At 47.8% G+C, this 18,510-nt stretch overlaps 1 protein-coding gene across 7 annotated transcripts in view; it reads right to left on the reverse strand.

Moving 5' to 3' along the window:
- LOC130529720 (extracellular sulfatase Sulf-2-like) overlaps positions 1–11,118 on the reverse strand; it is a 31,525-nt gene extending 20,407 nt beyond the window's left edge. For 5 of the 7 annotated variants that reach the window (XM_057040225.1, XM_057040221.1, XM_057040223.1 and 2 more), the window contains exon 1: positions 10,781–11,118. The gene's annotated coding sequence lies outside the window, so the exon portion shown is untranslated. Of the gene's footprint in view, positions 1–10,741; positions 10,759–10,780 lie in introns of those variants that run through there. The other 2 variants (XM_057040222.1, XM_057040220.1) reach the window with 2 other exon arrangements.
- Positions 11,119–18,510: the final 7,392 nt, after the last annotated feature.

An 18,510-nucleotide genomic window follows, 5' to 3' on the forward strand; every position in this document is an offset into this window, starting at 1 on the left:
CGGATGTTCTGATATATATAGGCTGATATGATGGTGCTTCGCCTCTTGTTTTCCAGCTCTCTCCTGTCAGATCCCTCCATCACAGCACCTCTATGCTTGTCTCACGCAGACAGGCTGCCTCTGATCAGCTTAGCGCCAATTAATTTCTGACTGGCGGTAAACAAAAGCCATTTCACACAGAGAGCCTGAGCGGGGGACAGGAGAGGACAAAAATACATCACATGCACTTGTCCTCCTCCTCCTCCTCTGGGTCAACCATCCATCCATCCATCCTGCCCACTCACTGACTGAAATAGATTGATGGAGAGCAAGAGAGCACTGCGGGGAGGTGACCACAGTACACACACATGCATGCGCACATATGCACGTGCACGGAATGGATAGCTTGTGAAAAATATTTCTTCTGGTGTGTGTTTCTCCCCTGTAATTATTCCTTTCAAATGCAAATTGGGCCGATGTGACGTGATTGACAGTTTTACCTGCAGTGTGTGGGTCCTGCTGTTGGGTTCAGGCCTGCAGAGACCAGCACCAGCAGTTACCACACAACCCAGCCAGTTCCCTGCTAAAATATTCCAGCATTCAGTTCCCTGAATGTTCAAGCAGAGGACTGTGAGAGCTGCAGCAGGAAACATCAAGCTGAGCAAGCCTTTAGAGGCTAACCCTAACACATGAGACTGGATTTAAATATGCAAACTAGTGTGACCCAAACAGGAAGTCAGCTACGCTCAGCTACAGGTTGATGCTTCCAGAATGACCACCATGGACAAGAGAACAGATTTCTAGGCCCAGCTCCTCCGAATTCATTTAAAAAGCCACATGAATGAGGACATATGGATGTATATTATTCTGTGCTAATGAGCCTGACATTAAACCAAACTACATAAGAGCTCCCTCAAACATCTGGATTGACTGTACGTGGCTTACATGTTTGGACAGGTTGCATTCACAAACTAAACTGGAACCTTGTGATGGACCAGGCACCGAGGACACCTCCTTTGTGCAGATATATGGAGCCCCAGTTCCAGTTTTTGTGGAGTTGGTGAAGCTTTCAGTAGGTCTGCAGATGCTGCAATGGAGGCTAAATTTATTCTGCAGCATTCATCCCCACACGATTCTTCCTTATTCTTTAATGGAACATCAGGAGTTTCAAATGCCAAACTGAGTGAGAGGTAAGAGCTCCAATGAGAGCTCCAATGAGTGCTCCAATAAGAGCTCCAATGAGTGCTCCAATAAGAGCCCCAATGAGCGCTCCAATGAGAGCTCCAATGAGTGCCCCAATGAGTGCTCCAATAAGAGCTCCAATAAGAGCCCCAATGAGTGCTCCAATAAGAGCTCCAATGAGTGCTCCAATAAGAGCTCCAATGAGTGCTCCAATGAGTGCTCCAATGAGTGCTCCAATAAGAGCTCCAATGAGTGCTCCGATGAGAGCTCCACAGCTCTGCCGCCTCACCAACACTGCACAGACTGGCCGAAGCTGTATCACCCATAGTCTAAACAATCTGTTCATGTTGTTCGCCAGCTCGTGACGACGCGCTGTACTATAATATTGAGGTTGTGGTCAGAATCAGACCTGGGAGCTCTGTAACATCCACGGGGGGAGACCTCTCTCTGGTTAACAGCCGTCATTTGCTCGCAATATAAACTGTCCTGATTCCAGGTCAGCTGTGGAACTGCTTCTTCACTGATGGCACATAGTTGAACGTAACTTTGACTGTAATAATAGTGTAACAACACATGGTGCTCAAACATTCTCTCTCTTGAGAGAACAGATAGATGACGAGGAGAAGGAGGAAGAGGAGGAGGAGGAGGGCAAGTGACTGAAGGCACATTTACCATCTGTAATCAAAAGAAGTCCATGTTGGACTGCCATGCCCCCCCCCGCTTCGCTCTCCCTTCAATTTCCTCCCCTCTGTTATAAAGCATGACCAGCATACTGATGGCGGGATTTTTACACACACACACACACACACACACACACACACACACACACACACACAGAGTGAGAGTAATGACTTTCTGCTTTCTCTCTCAATTCACTCCAGGATGCCAATTCCCACTGTGCTTGTGTGTGTGTATGTGTGTGTGTGTGTGTGTGTGTGGTGTGTGTTAGAAAGAAAGAGAAACAAGAAGAGAGCAACAAGGAGGTGATATAAGAATTAGCGGGACTGGTGGTCTGTTAGGGGGTTTTGTGTACTCGTGCATGCGTGTGTGCGTGCGTGCGCATCTGTGCATGCGTGTGTGTGTGTGTGCGTGCGTGCGTGCGTGTGTGTATTCCAGAGGGATAGTAAGACCACACATGCTCAGCAGGTTGAGGCTTTGGAGCTGTGCGACTGCAGCTCTGCTTGTTTTGGGGCGGTAATGAGATGAGTGTTTGTCATCTTGTGAGCTGAGTTTCGAGGCCATGCATGAAGCAAATGTTGCCTCCATCATCTATCAAAAGGCAGCAGTATTTAGACGGCTGCAGCTCCTCACTCACCCTGACTTTTCCTCTTTGGTTACACGTCTCTGCCTACTCTTTTCATTTAACTGTCCTCCTCTTCTAATCTTTCCCATCTGCTCCGTTGCCACAGGAGCTGAGAGCAGACCTTCATCCAAACCAAATCAAGTGTGCAAACATTCACCTCTGATGGCGTCTGGCTCTGTGAGGGACTGTGATGCCCTCCCAGATAAACCTGTGTCTGCAGAGACAGGAGCAGATACCCCATAAACTCGCTCTCCCTCATTGGACAGGACACACATCCTACAGTGTTGTTTAAGATCCTCGTTGCTCAAGGTGCGACATTCTTGGATGAACTGGAAGCCAAGTGTATAGCAGACGCAGCTGTTGCCATACAGGGAACGCGGGCTGATCCATCCAATACTGCACAGGCCCTTTTTACAGTTTCCACAGTTACATTTTTCATTGGACACCTAATGGAACAGATTAGCTTATCCATCTTTACACCTTTTAAAGGTGTCCTGCTGAGCAAAAACGGGCACAATGTGTCCCAATACCAACCTGCCACCCTGATGAGTTTAGCTCTCCTGCTAATGTTAGACCTGAAGGAATAAAGAACTCGTTGGTTCCACTGCTGCAACAGCTCCAAACTGCCCAGTGAAGACTGGACTTTCATTCTGAGTAAAAGCTCTTTCTACCTCCATCCATCTCTCTGAAGGTTACTCCTGTGCAGCAGTCTGCAACGATTACCGATTTAATCAATTCTGTCCCAGCAAGTGGGCGCAGGGGGAGGGCTGCTGATATATACTGCGCAAGTTTGGCGAGCACTAATCAGAGTGAGTCGAAGCTGAATGAAATAAAACAGCTTCCTGACCTCCGAGCAAATGAAACAAAGTGAAAAGGACAATTAGTGAGCTGCAGCTCTATAGGGTGATTTAGAAGGCAGCAAGGTTAACGTAAAGAAAGTCTATGAACAACTGTGACCGCCCTATAGACAGCAGTGGGCACCCTATAGACAACAGTGGACACCCTATAGACAGCAGTGGCCCTATTGACAGCAGTGGGCGCTCTATAGACAGCAGTGACTGCCCTATAGACAGCAGTGACCCCGATAGACAGCAGTGGGTGCCCTATAGACAGCAGTGACCACCCTATAGACAGCAGTGAGCACCCTATAGACAGCAGTGGGCGCCCTATAGACAGTAGTGGGCGCCCTATAGACAGCAGTGACCGCCCTATAGCCTGGAAAGACTGTCTAGTAGTTTACAAAAAGGCCCTCCGCAAGGCTAGAACAGCTTATTTTTCTTCTTTAATTGAGGAAAATAAGAGCAACCCCAGGTTTCTTTTCAGCACTGTGGCCAGATTAACCAAGAGTCACAGTGTTTTAGATCCACGTATCCCTTCTTCCCTTAGTGGTGAAGACTTCATGAGCTTCTTCACTGATAAAGCTCTAGCTATCAGAGAAAAAGCTAACCAGGCCATCCCAACAACTGGACCATCACCAGATGTGCTGACTGTGGGAGCGTATGGGTTCTCCAAGCGCATATATATATATATATATATAATATATATATATATATATATATATATATATATATATACATACAACCAGCAGAACCAGAACCAGCATAGAGACCAGTCCATGATCTGAAGCTATGAGAAGATCATTAGTAACTTTAAGAAGTGCCGTTTCTGTGCTGTGATGAGCTCTAAAGCCTGACTTAAACATCTCAAACAGGCTGTTTCTCTGCAGGTGCTCCAGTAACTGAGTCACCACCACCTTCTCAAGAATTTTAGAGATAAAAGGAAGGTTGGATATCGGCCTATAATTTGCTCAGACATCAGGATCCAGTGATGTTTTTTTAAGCAACGGCTTAATCACTGCCACCTTGTAGGACCGGGGTACATAACCTGACACTAAAGAACCATTGATCTGGTCCAGGATAGAACTGCCTATCAATGGTAAAACATCCTTCAACAGGTGTGTTGGGATGGGATCTAAAAGACACGTGGTGGTCTTGGATTTCTGAATTAGCGATGATGCCTCAGAAAAATATATAGGGCTGAAGGAGTTTAGGGGCTCGTTGGAGAACCTGTATGTTCCCACAGTCAGCACATCTGGTAATGGTCCTGTTGTTGGGATGGCCTGGTTAGCTTTCTCTCTGATAGCTAGAGCTTTATCAGTGAAGAAGCTCATGAAGTCTTCACCACTAAGGGAAGAAGGGATACGTGGATCTAAAACACTGTGACTCTTGGTTAATCTGGCCACAGTGCTGAAAAGAAACCTGGGGTTGCTCTTATTTTCCTCAATTAAAGAAGAAAAATAAGATGTTCTAGCCTTGCGGAGGGGCTTTTTGTAAACGAATAGACAGTCTTTCCAGGCTACATGATAGCTGTCTATTTTACAAGAATGCCCCTTCCTTTCCAGTCTTCGCACTTTCTGCTTGAGGGTCGTGATATGTGAATTATACCAGTGGGCACACCTCCTCTGATTTACTATTTTCTTTTTCAGGGGGGCAACAGAATCAAGCGTGATTCTCAGTGAGGTTGTTGCACCTTCAGCAATAGAGTCAACCTCAGCAGGGCTAAGATTATAATGATTGATCCCTGGGGAAACACACGGTGGTCCTGGGATTAGCACAGGGATCGCTTCCTTAAATTTAGCTACAGCATTATCTGAAAGACATCTGCTATAGTAAGACTTTGTTAGCATAGAAGAATCCTTAATCTAAAATGTAAAAGTGATCAAAGAATGGTCTGACAGGAGTGGGTTCTGAGGGAACACTGACACATGTTCTACCTCAACACCATAAGTCAGAACTAGATCTAGGGTGTGGTTGAAGTTATGAGTTGGTTGGTTTATCTGCTGGAAGAAACCAATTGACTCAAGTAATGAAATGAAGCCATTTCTAAAGCTGTCATTTACAATGTCTACATGGATATTAAAGTCTCCAATGATAATGACTTTGTCCGTTCTAAGGACCAAGTCAGATAAGAAATCAGAGAGCTCAGATAGGAACTTTGAATGTGGCCCAGCAGGGGGCCGATATACAACTACAAAAAGAAGTGGCTTTTCTGCCTTCCAGTTCAGATGGGTGATGCCAAGAGTCAGGCTTTCAAATGAACTGCAGCCATATTTTGGTCTAGGATTAATTAATAACTTGGAGTGATAGATTGCTGCCACTCCCTCTCCTCGACTAGTAACACGAGGAATATGATAATTAAGATGGGTAGGAGGAGTAGATTCATTTAAGCCAGGGGTGGGGAACCCCCGGCCTCCGGGCCATATACGGCCTACAAGACCATTTCTACCGGCCCGCAACGCAATAAGATTTTTATATTTTATATGTGCACTTATACAGTGGGACCGTTCGCTAAACTCCACGAGCTGCGAGTAGCAGCGGTAGCGTATTTTTGCCTTTCGTATCCTGTAATTTCTTTCGTCACAACAGGAAATATTTTCCCGTTTACTGAGATAAAACAAACGGTTATGTTATGTCCGAGTCAAGGTCAGGGTCAGTGAACACCGCATGTGATGTACGTAATGGGCTGGACTGATTGACACGGACGAATAATGCATAGCGAAACACGCTAAACTCGACGAGTTGAAAGGACCGATGAGTTTGGATAAAATTAACACTCTTCGCCAGAGTTTGGAGGCTCAACAAGCAGCTTTCACACGACCATGCACCGACAGAGAGAATATTACGCGTGCAAAGTTTGTGGTGAGTGAATTAATAGCCACGAAGCTGAAACCTCACGCCGAAGGAGAGTTCGTGAAGGAGTGCCTCGTAGCCGCCGCTGAGGCGCTCGCGCCGTACAAAGTAAAATTGTTTCAAAGCATGAATTTTTTTTCATGAATAACTATTGAACTAAGACATATATTGTTATGATTCCAGTGGCTAACGGTATGTTTTTATGGTCAAGGAATCTAAATATGTAGTCAAAGTATATGTGGGACTAATATTTATGGTGGAAATCACAATATGCCAGGAATTGTTGCGCTTGGCGGAGGTCTGCGCTCTCCGAGTGCTTTCTCGTTGTTATTATTATTGTCTTTATCTTTCTTTCTTTTAATTTATTTTCTTGATTATCTTGTTGTATTGCAGTTTTTGTGAGTAGAGGCCTCGAACAGGCCCTTACTGGTCTCTTGCCTCAACTCTGCACCTCTTTTTTTATTGTTTTGTATGATCATGAAAACATATTTTACTTGTTTGTCATTTATTCTATTTTTTTTTGGTGATTTTATATGCATGTGTGTTAAATAAATAATTCAAACTCAAATGCAGCAATCATGAGACTTAGTAACACAGTGGTTATAGACTTTTGTCTTTTTTTGCATCCCTAGGTATGTGTTCGTAATAGTATGGCCCTCGGAGGACTTTATAAAAATTGAAATGGCCCTCGATGTGAAAAAGGTTCCCCACCCCTGATTTAAGCTAACATACTCCTCCTCCTGAAGCCAGGTCTCAGTAAGACAAAATAAATCAATGTGATGATCCGCTAACAGGGATTTACACAAAAGAGATCTAATATTTAACAGTCCACACTTAATTGTGATATTAGTTTCTCCAACTTGTGCTTTGGTATTAATTTTAATAAGATTACGGTGATTGACCGCTCCCCTGCTCTGTGCTTGGTGAACTTTTAACCGTGGAACAGAGACTACCTCTATAGTGTCAAATATATTATTGTTGGTGGATGAGGGTTCTATGGAAGCAGCAGAGAGGTGTGTAAGACTACAACTCTGCATCCTGGTCTGGACCCTGGATTGTCAGGTTACTTTGGGTCTAATAAAATTAGCCAAATTACTAGAAATGAGAGAGGCACCATCCCGTGTGGAATGGACACAGTCTCTCCTAATCAGACCAGGTTTTCCCCAAAAAGTGCTCCAATTGTCTATAAAGGCCACCTGGTTTTCGGGGCACCACCGTGACAGCCAGCAACGAAGCGATGACATGCAGCTAAACATCTCATCGCTGGCCAGATTGGGGAGGGGACCAGAGAATGCTACGGAGTCCGACATCGTTTTTGCGTAGTTACACACCGACTCCAAGTTAATTTTGGTGACCTCCGACTGACGAAGCCGGGTGTCGTTGGCTCCGACGTGAATAATAACTTTACCAAATTTACGTTTACGTCTCGCCAGCAGCCGTAAATTTGCTTCTATGTCGCCCGCTCTGGCCCCCGCACTTGACTATGGTCGTTGGAGTCGGCTTCACGTAGTGCAAAACAGAGTCGCCAATTACCAGGGTCGGTTTCTCAGCGGGTGTGTCGCCGAGTGGGGAAAAACGGTTAGCCACGGGAAGCGGGTGGTGGTGTACCGTGGGCCTTTGTTTTCGGCTACGCTTCCTGCGAACCGTCACCCAGCCACCCTGGCTAGCCGGCTGCTCGGCTGCTGCCGGGGGACCGCTAGCTGAAGCTACGCTCGGCGGCTCCACAGAAGCTAGCTTCTCTTGGCTACCTGACGCAACTCCAGTGAATACAACACACCAAGTGTTCAATATTAAGTGAATACAACACCCCGTGCACAATGCAACCAATGAACAATTGAGAAGACAGGAAGTGACGCAATACGTTACCAGGAAGGGAATGCTGATTCTTGTGTACTTTTTCTGCCCCCCCCCCTTCTGTATTCATTTACAGGTATCGCCGCCTTTGGAGCTGCATGATGACCTCCGGCCCCACTGACCCACTCGGCCGGCAGCTTGCCGGAGGGTCCCCCTACATGAGCCTGGTCCTGCTCAAGGTTTCTTCCTGTTAAAGGGGAGTTTTTCCTGCCCCTGTTGCTTGTCTGGGGTCAGGCCCTGGGATTCTGGAAAGTGCCTTGAAACAATTTTGATTGTAAAAGACACTATATAAATAAAGATTGATTTGATTTGATTTGATTTGACAGCAGTGACCACCCTATAGACAGCAGTGACCGCCCTATAGACAGCAGTGACCGCCCTATAGACAGCAGTGACTGCCCTATAGACAGCAGTGGGCGCTACACACGTGTTTCTGGCTCCCACCTCATTAACGATTGATGGAAAGGCTGTTTTGGACATGGGAACAGACGAGAGATGTCTTCCATGACCAGTCAGTTCTGCAGCCGTTGGCTTCGTGCCTGAAACCTGGTTGTCAACCTCATCTAAAGTTGTTCAAATGTAAAGCCCACAGTCGCATGCAAGCGTCTGTAACCAGGACAAAGAAACGTGCCTTTTACATAAGAGCCGTGTCACGTCATGGTCTGTTTCAGAGCCCAGCTAATGCGATTGAAAGTGTCCCAGTACCATTTCCAGCTAAATGTCCTGTTCTGTGGTCAGCAGATGTATAAAAGACACCCATCTGTTCACCAGTTAATCTGATCACTAGATGATGGTGATAAGAGGCACAAGAGACTTTCTCTCTCTCCCCCATGAAGACGTTACAGTGGAGGACATCCTCTCCTGTGTCTCATTGCTCAGCATTCTGTCTTCATTTGCTGCTCACACGTCCTCAAAGACAAGACATAGCTGCTCGATTAAAGATAATGTTCACACACCTCCACCGTTTTCAGCCATCATTTCTGTCATCCAACCAGCGTAGGCACCTCATGTGCATTTTGTTTTGCCGATAAACTTCAGAAGGTTTTGCTGACAGACATAAATGGGACTGTTGTTGTGTGAGGAGGCAGCTGATGACATATGAAGAGAGGTTTGAAGATCCCGGAGATGCAGGAAGAGAACGAACAGAAGGTCACAAAAGAGCCAGGAAGACAGGCAGCTTCAGGTGACGTTCCTGCCCTGAGCTGCATCTTCTGATGGTGCTCCAGTTTATTTTCAGATCTTTACCGGCTAAAGATAGAAGTTAAGTAATGAACACACACACACATGCACACACACACGTGATCAATCTGTAAACAATATATAAAGTTTCCAAAAGATATCGCTGACATTCTTGGGAATTGTCCTTGTAACGAGCCAGGCAGGCGTCCAGGAAGTGAAACCAGCAGCTCTGGGCCCTACAGCAGACGTTGACATCAAATGGTGTCACCGGCAAAAGAAGGGGGCACCCATATTTCAGAGCCTGGAGCCCAGAGCCTTCACGTCAAGGGGAGGGCATGTTCACGCTTGGCACCGCCAAAACCTGATGAACTCTGATATGTGTGTGTGTGTGTGTGTGTGTGTGTGTGTGTGTGTGTGTGACGGGGGAGCATCAGGCGGCGGGGGCAGTTTCCAGCAGCGGGGGCTGGACATATTTATGGATTTCACATCCATCCACTCAGCTGGGACGCCCTGCCAGGCCACACGGCGTCCACTCACACCCAGGGGCAGCTTAGCCCCTCCCACACACACAAATTCACACACGAGGGTGACGGTGCTCACCGCTGCCCCGGCCTGCTGCATTTAAAGAAAACCAAGATTCTACTCAGGGGAATGTAGAACGCCCATGGATGCGTTTTAATATACGTACACAGCAAGGGAAGCAACCACAAACACAGGTCAGAGGTCAGAGGTCAGGCTGTGGCTCCTCCTCCTCATCTTTGACCTTTCTGACACGGGCGCCTTCCCTCCATGTCTTACCTGTAGCCATCCTGCGATTTAGCCCCACCATGTTTATGACATTAGGAACATAAACCAGATCTGTTGCTGTTGAATTTGAAGATCAAATATGATCCTGAATGAGATTGAACCCAAATTACTTTCAATTATTTTTTATTTTTAAGTTTTATGTAGTTTTTGGTAGTTTCTACTGCAAAGAGAGTGTTTTTATTGAAGACACGGTGGCAGGAGGAAGGGTTAGGGATCGCCGTAGGGACCTCAGCCCTCTGCTGGGACTGGCCCACCGGATCTGGGCCAGGTGGCGTCATAGCCCCTAAACTCACAGGAGAACCTAAACTCAGCGGCAGAACCTAAACTCACAGGCAGAATCTAAACTCACAGGTAGAATCTAAACTCACAGGTAGAATCTAAACTCACAGGCAGAACCTCAACTCACAGGCAGAACCTAAACTCAGCAGCAGAACCTAAACTCACAGGCAGAACCTAAACTCCTCTCGTGCCCCTTGTTTTGTTACTAAAGCCATCCCTTTATTATGGAAGCCTCCACCATAAACCCCGGCAGGGTGGAGCACCTTCCCTTCTCCCCTGGACTCCCCAGTCCATCTCTCTCCTCACCTCCCTCACTATCTCCTTTTGCCTGCCCTCAGCAGCTACAACACACTCCCACGTGCTCCGCGAGTAGGAAGCAATAAACACACACACACACAAACACACACAGAGGAACTGACAAACAGCGAATTAGAGCATAACTGAGTAGCACACGCTCACATGCACGCACCCCCAGTAGCGGTGAAGTTGAACCGGAACAAGCGCGTACCTCTATCTGCCGCTGCGCCTCCTGTCTCCGGGGCTCCTCGGTGGCAGCAGGTGTTCTCCCCTCTGTCCCCCGAGCAGGAGGAGGATGGAGGTTCGGGTCACACAATCATCTCCTCCCCCCTCAGCCCAACTTGTTCTCGTGTCCGCAGACCGTCGGGACGGAACAGGGCTGGTAGGTGGGTCTTTTCTCCTGACTTTCGGACACTCCTCCCTTCCCCAGCGGCGTCAGTGCAGCCGCCTCTCAGCCGCCCTTATTGGGATCATCTGTTGCAACAAGTCCGCCTGCCAGGATCTCCACTTTCACTCCCCCCCCTTCTCCCCCTTCTTTCCTTCCTTCCTCCCTCTGACTGACTCAAGCTCTCCCCTCAATGTCGAACTACGGGGGCGGGGCTTATCTAGGAACCAATCACAGCACTCACAGTCTGTTGCGTCAGTTCACATGGATAGGGGCGTGGCCACCAGCAGCTGCAGCAGCAAGGGGGGCAGAGGAAGCAAAGATGTAGTCAAAGGTTTCAGGACTGAATCTTCCTCCGGGAACATCAGGAAACCTCGCATTTTCTTAAGGAAACTTTGTAGAACTAAATGACTGTGAATTAGGCGCATAAGCGCATTCCATTCCTTGAATTCAACGTGCCGAATGATCCAAGTTGACCAGGATCCAAAGCAAGACTTGAGGAAAGTGTTGAGGTCATGCTGCGATTGACCTTGGGGAGGCGTGATAAATTGCACACAACACTACAAGATACAGCAAAAAGCGGTCGAACGGTTTCATGCACTGTGCTATAATGTACAAACATGGCTGGTGATGCATTTAGCAGCCTTCTCGGATCACCACTCACTCCAAACTTCTGGGTCCGTTTTCAGTAACAGAATGTGGATGCTGGAAGCAGAAATGTTTCCAAAAGGAGAGAATATCACTCTAAAAGTGGGTGGGACTGGAAAGGTGTATTGTCACAGAAGTATTTAACATTTTTCACATTGCTTCTTGGAGTTTTGTTTTACACAGAGCAGCAGTTGTGTGTTGTACAGAACCAGAACCAGAACCAGAACCAGAACCAGAACCAGAAGAAGAGCTGCTTCATAGGCTTCACTTCAGAGATTGAGGCACATATTGTGCTTGACATGGACGAGCTCTGTTGACCGACTGCACTTGATCTCCCAAACTATATTGTTGTTGGGGAGGTTGGTGGAGATGTGAAACTACCAGGATAACAGATGTGACTGGGAAAAAAGGTGAGATGGGGGATTATTGGAATGACCACGCACTTTCAGCTGTGGAGTCAGATGGGAAATCAAAGCAGGACGGCATGATGACAAAAACAAACTTAAAACCGGGGGTATTGGGGGGGGTGCTACTGGCAGAGCTCCTCACTGTAGACTGGGCAAAACAAGGGAGGAGAAGATGACAGTGAGGGAAGATGGTAGCGAGTTTCTTTTGAATGAGCCAAAAGACTCAGTTTTCCCCATTTTGCACAGGCACAAGATCTTGTCAGCGGCTCATTGGTCCTGTGTCTGGAACGCCAGGGTCCCGCCCACCTCACTGTTGCTTGGCTGGATGCAGATGTGGTTTATGTCAGGAGCTGGAAGGGGAGCGAGAGCTGAAATCCAGATGATCAGATAATGAAGCAGCAACCACGACACTGACAACATTCCCACTTTCAGTCCTCATGTCTGCATGTCAGTCAGACTGTATCTGATTGACAGGCTGTCCCAGCATTTACCCACTTGTATTCTCACCCTCTCTGCTCTTCACACTCATGCTGAGAAATTACTTGTGTGCTTCTGGTCTTTCTGCCGCCATTCATCTGTCCCATTACACCCATCCTTCATCAGGCTGATCCAATCCTCTGATCCTTCCTCCAACTCCACATTTCAGATGTTCAAACTGTGTTTTTCTGTCTTGCACTTTCCTGGGGTCATGCTGTATTTAGATGGTTAGTGGAGGTAATTGAATCTTCATGGTTGAGACTTTTGTTCTCTTCCCTGCTTAACTCCTCTGAACACCTGCTGTGCAGCAGCGCAGCTTGTCCGGACACACAACACAAACTGAGCAACCGTGTAAATTCAGGACTTTATGCTGCAAAAACAATGGGGACATTAATCACATTTACCGCGGACTGTTTTTCTTTTGAGGCTCCACCACGCTGTCGATACCATTGACAGGAAGAAAAATTGGTCTGCAGATTGGACTCTACTGCAGAGTCTGCAGAAGGTTCCAGTCCACAGGGTTCCAGAATCAAGATATCCTGATGGGGATTCTGAACACATGGTGACAAAGCTGCAGAAAGTCTCACGCTTACTTCAACAAAGATAAATTGGTCAATGCAAAAAGGCTGGGACACATGGACACGGACTCTGTGTGGTTGCAGGTTAGCCCCTGGGAGCTAGCATCCTGTCCCGGGGGGCGTGCTACCTTCACCAACTGAATCTGCTGACAGAGCTGAGAAGAGGTAACACATGATTCCCCACCCAGACATTTCTGACCATCAACTTTGTGACGCGGTGTGATTTTATATGTGGCGTCTCTTATGTTCTGTTGAAAACTCTGCAGCCACTCCACATCAGACCACACACTTCCTTTAGTTTCATAGAAGTTGGCCCCCATGCCGCTGTGACATCATCATCATCCCTGAACAACCCATGACATCGTGAGCCCGCCTTCACTCATGCTGGTCTCAGCACGACAGGCCGACGTCTGATGAGAAAGTCTGACTCTCACAATGAAGAGACAAAGGCAACTTTGACTGAGCATCAAAGCTGAGGCTTACAGTTGGACTGCTCATAATCTGGTCTGCTGATTAACCCTGGCCAATCACATGATCAAAGGCTTTCAAACAAAGCCTTCTCTGTGTCTTCTTTTCCTCTGTGGAAACTAAAAGATAAGCTCTTTACACTTTTTACAAGGTTTAAAGAGGCACAATTTAAAGCCAACAATTAGCTTGAAGCCCTCAGACACTGTCTGCAGCTCACAGCCATTCTGATGGGTTTCACCATTTTAAAAATGTCAGTGATGATTGCAACTGTGTGGCACAGCTGTAGAGTCTGGACCCCCCCCCTCCATCCCCCACCACCACCCCACCACACACACACACACACACACACACACACACACTCACACACAGATCTGCGACCCTCCATCCCATCCATCAAAGGAAGCTTGTTTCTACTCAATGAGCTGCAAATGAGACTGACCCTTTCCTCAACCCTCAACACTGCCCCCACCCCACACCCCCAACCACCCCCTTTTCTCTTTCTCTCTCCATTTTGGCTCATTTGTTCTTTCCTTTCACTTTGCCTCCCCTCTTTATACGTCCTGACAAACAGAATGGCCATCAGTCAGACCACACACACTTTTCTTACCCAAACACATGCACACACATGCAGAAGACATGGGAAATGAGGGGGAGAGGGTCATTAGCTCAACAAAAGACAAGTTAAAAAGCCGCTAGTGGAGGATGGAGGTGGGAAAATTGATCTGTTTCACAGATATTGAGCGGTGTGTTGGATGGATGGATGGCTGGATGGATGGATGGATGGATGGATGGATGGATGGATGGATGGATGGATGGATGGATGGATGGATGGATGGATGGATGATGGATGGATGGATGGATGGATGGATGGATGGATGGATGGATGGATGGATGGATGTACGGATGCACATATATGTGTGTGCATCTCATGACCGTTTTCCCCTGATCAGAGCGCAGTAACCATGGCAACAGACAGGTCCAGTGTTACTAATTAAGAGCAAGGGTAATTCATGGCCACTGAGTGGAGAAGATCCAGATTTGCATTCCTGTGAGGTGGAGCTGCAGCATGTAGAAGTGCAGCAACACACACGTCACAGTCAAGCTGGTCTGGGAGATGTTAACGTGTTCATACCTGGAATGTCTGATTGTCTGAGATGCTCCTGTGCTTGTGTGCACGTGGACACAAGCACAGAATGACCAGAGGCTAGAGGGGAACCAGAAATTATACATATATTTTTTCTTGATCTTTATGTCCCTGCAGGGTCATGGGGTAGCTTAGCCTACCCACACGAGCACACGAGCGTGTCTCTTGACCAGTGTTTTCCTGTAGATACCGGTAGGTTATTTACACAGGAAGTCCTGCTGTCTCTGACCCCCCCCCCCCCCCCCATGACAGAGAGGTCAGAGGTCAGAGGGCTGACAGGAAGCCTCCATTAACCTCGCTTTCACTCGTATGTCCTCTTCATCAGTGTTGGCTTTGGTCACCGAGAAATAGCTGAGTGGCAGGTTGTTTCTGTTGCTCTCTCTCTCACACACACACACACACACACACACTGTTAGGGGTGTATCTCCTTAAACCCTAATCTTGGACGGAAGAAGAATGTCCACCTCTTCGCTGTATATTTATCCTCCAACTGGTTTGAGTTAAGTTGTTTGGTTCTTTTCAACCTGGCTGTTTCCACAAGAGTTTATTGGTAACAGATTATTAAAACTTGCACCAGAGAGTTCCTGCGACTCTGTTTTTAGTGCTTGCAGGACGCCTGCTCCCGTAAATCCATTTGAAAACTGCAGATGTGCATGTTGATTAGGAGAACAAGCCTGTTTCCTCAGTCTCTGTCCTCCCTCCTTATGACCCAAGAACAACATCTTCTTCCTCACATTCGCTGTCAGGCCAAGCTCAATCACATAGGACAACACAGAGGGTCTCTCTCGCTGTACATCTCAGATCTGCGTCCTAAATCAGAGCTTTCAGACACTTCTAGAGGACAACACAGAGGGTCTCTCTCGCCGCAAATCTCAGATCTGCGTCCTAAATCAGAGCTTTCAGACACTCTAGAGGACAACACAGAGGGTCTCTCTCGCCGCACATCTCAGATCTGCGTCCTAAATCAGAGCTTTCAGACACTTCTAGAGGACAACACAGAGGGTCTCTTTTGCCGCACATCTCAGATCTGCGTCCTAAATCAGAGCTTTCAGTCACTTCTAGAGGACAACACAGAGGGTCTCTCTCGCCGCACATCTCAGATCTGCGTCCTAAATCAGAGCTTTCAGACACTTATAGAGGACAACACAGAGGGTCTCTCTCGCTGCACATCTCAGATCTGCATCCTAAATCAGAGCTTTCAGACACTTCTAACTGTCATTTTCAAGAGGACAGGCCAGCGTCCAGGCTGATTTGTGCAGAGAGTAGAAATGTGCCGCGCGCAGTTCCAGCCCCGGAGCCCGAGGCTTTATCTGTCTGCCAGAGTTCCTTCATTCCTGATCAATTAATCAGTAATCAATCAGCCAAGCCTTGGCCAGGCTGGCCTGGTGAGGCGGATTGTTCCACACAACTTCCTGATTTAGGCTTCTTTCACGGATCAAAAGCTGGAGAAGAATGCTGCTTCCTTCAACTCACACAGCTGAAGCTGTGCTGACGCAGGCTCTCGTGGAGGCTCTCCTTCCTGCTGCGTGGACCATCTTCCACCACAAACAGCCGCCATGATGACCACATGTCGGAGAGGCTGCTGGTGCAAGAGGTTGCAGAAAGAGACTGATTCAACCAGAAATATGTTGATCCATAAAAATGGGGTCAAAAACATGAGAACTGCACATTGGGAAAGAAACAGGTTTAAATTTGACTCCTCAAAAATCAATCTGGATTTCAGGAGGCTGATTGAGCTTTATGCGATCAGATTTTGTCTTCTACAGTCTGTTTGGAATCAGAACATCGGCATGGTGTCGCTCACTGTGTTCAGATATTTGTGGGACGAGGCTGAAACAAGCTGCTGTGCTGGTGCAAACCTGATGTCCATCAGCTGCATCACAACCACCACAAACGTAACACAGATATGAGCTCCAATAGCCGTGTCACACGAGCCAGATGTTAGTTTTGTTTTCCCCATCTGTCCCTCAGAGTCAGAGATGAGGTCAATAACACGCTGAAATTCATTTAGCCACGGCAGAAGACACAGAGCGGCCTCTGGTGGCTGGATCCATCCTGAGACCAGCGAGGAGAAACTCTCCTCAGGGTGGACCTGTCGTGCTGAGCGTCAAAGCAGCGATGGAAGCAGAGGAGGAGGTGATGAGAGATGAACGCTGGTCATGTGGCGGGGATGGGGGGGTCTGAGACACCACCTGTCAGGTTCAAGCGTGGCTGTTGTATAAAGAACGTGTCGCTTGACTCCTGACCCTGGACACATGACCCAGGGCGTTTGATCGAAGGATTAGGAGCCATGTTTCGGATTATGGATTATCCATCTGTCCGTGTGTTAACACCACTGAACCAGAGGAACCTGCTCAGAGCTGAAAACAGAGGAGGACGAAGGCTGCAGAGGCGGCTGGGACATCAGGGAGGGAGACCGCTGGGCGTTAGCAACAAGTTCTTTGTTGAATCAAAACATAAGAGCCAACGCAAGCGGATCTCTGAGATGCTGCTTTATTCACCATCATGGTGCCAAGCTTCTTATCATATGCTGTCAGTGTTTATGCGTTGCTGTTTCAGACATTTAACAGTACAACGTGCACATTTGGGCACTGGAGGTCCTTCAGGGGACAAATGTTGCTCAAGTTGCACACAAGGGATTAATGTCAGAGCAGTCCAACAAAGGAAGGCTGCTGCCTCTGTGTGTGTGTGTGTGTGTGTGTGTGTGTGTGTGTGTGTGTGTGTGTGTGTGTGTTTACTTTAGGAAATTGTTGACTGTGACTCGATCTGAACATTAAGACTAGTGCTAATGGATCAGTTTAGACATGCATGAAGGAATAACATCTCTCTCTCTCTCTCTCTCTCTCTGCCCGCCTGCCCGCCCATGAACTCTATCTGTCTTTAATGGTGTGTATCCTGTTTAAACCCTAAACTTGTAGCCAGGCTTAGTCCTGGTATCTTTAGTATCTCCACCTTTAAGGGTGTAAAATGGAGCAGCAGGATACTGTAAATGCCAGATGGACCGGATTTATACCGGACCAGTCCAGTCAACTGTGACCACCCTTTGAGCAGGCTCTGCTTTTGGAGCTGTTCACAGTCTCGCTCAAGTATATAGGGGTCTGGGAATAACCCTCGGCCTTGGACTCACTGAGGACTTGCACAGTTCAACATAAGCGCTGGCGTCCTGGCGTCCCAGTGTCCCCGACAGCATTTTACTGCTGCCGTGTTCTTGGTTCAGGCTGATGCGGCCCAGGTAAGACCATCAGAGACCCCGTCACCGGTACCAGGTTTCAGAAGCCTTTTAATGCATGAGCCAGGACTCATGTGAAGAACAGATCAACCCTACCCTGGGCGAGTGCACAAGCATGCTACACTCCGGTGAAGATGAGCCTTACAGAGGACTTGCACAGTCACGTCCTCAAGGAAGAGCCAAATCAAGGCGGCGAGCTGGCAGGGCAGCCCGGTTGGATCAGGACTGTCCACAGCAGCTCTGCAGCATTCAGGCAGGCACATGTCGCTCAATGCTTGCTCCTCTTTGTGAATTAGGTTTCAGGCAGGTTTTTCTCAGAGATGTTTGTGACGAGACCATTGAAAAGGGCATGGACCAGGATTCTAGTGGTGCTGCTGTTGCTCTGCTGATGGACACTCGGACTCTGGGCCCTTTGGATAGTGTCCTCGTGGCAGCTTCTTCAGGGGCTGCTGGCATGCTTCCCTTCTCCCACTTCACAGAATTCAATACTCTTCTCCTCGCACGGCTCTGAAGGAACTGCTTCTTCTCCTGGAGCTCGGTCTCAGCACACCAGCTTAATGGCTGCCTTGCCCTCTTCTTCCCTGCCGTCCACGTCTCCATGGATG

This window comes from Takifugu flavidus, chromosome 8, assembly GCF_003711565.1.
Source record: "Takifugu flavidus isolate HTHZ2018 chromosome 8, ASM371156v2, whole genome shotgun sequence".
Taxonomy (NCBI): domain Eukaryota; kingdom Metazoa; phylum Chordata; class Actinopteri; order Tetraodontiformes; family Tetraodontidae; genus Takifugu; species Takifugu flavidus.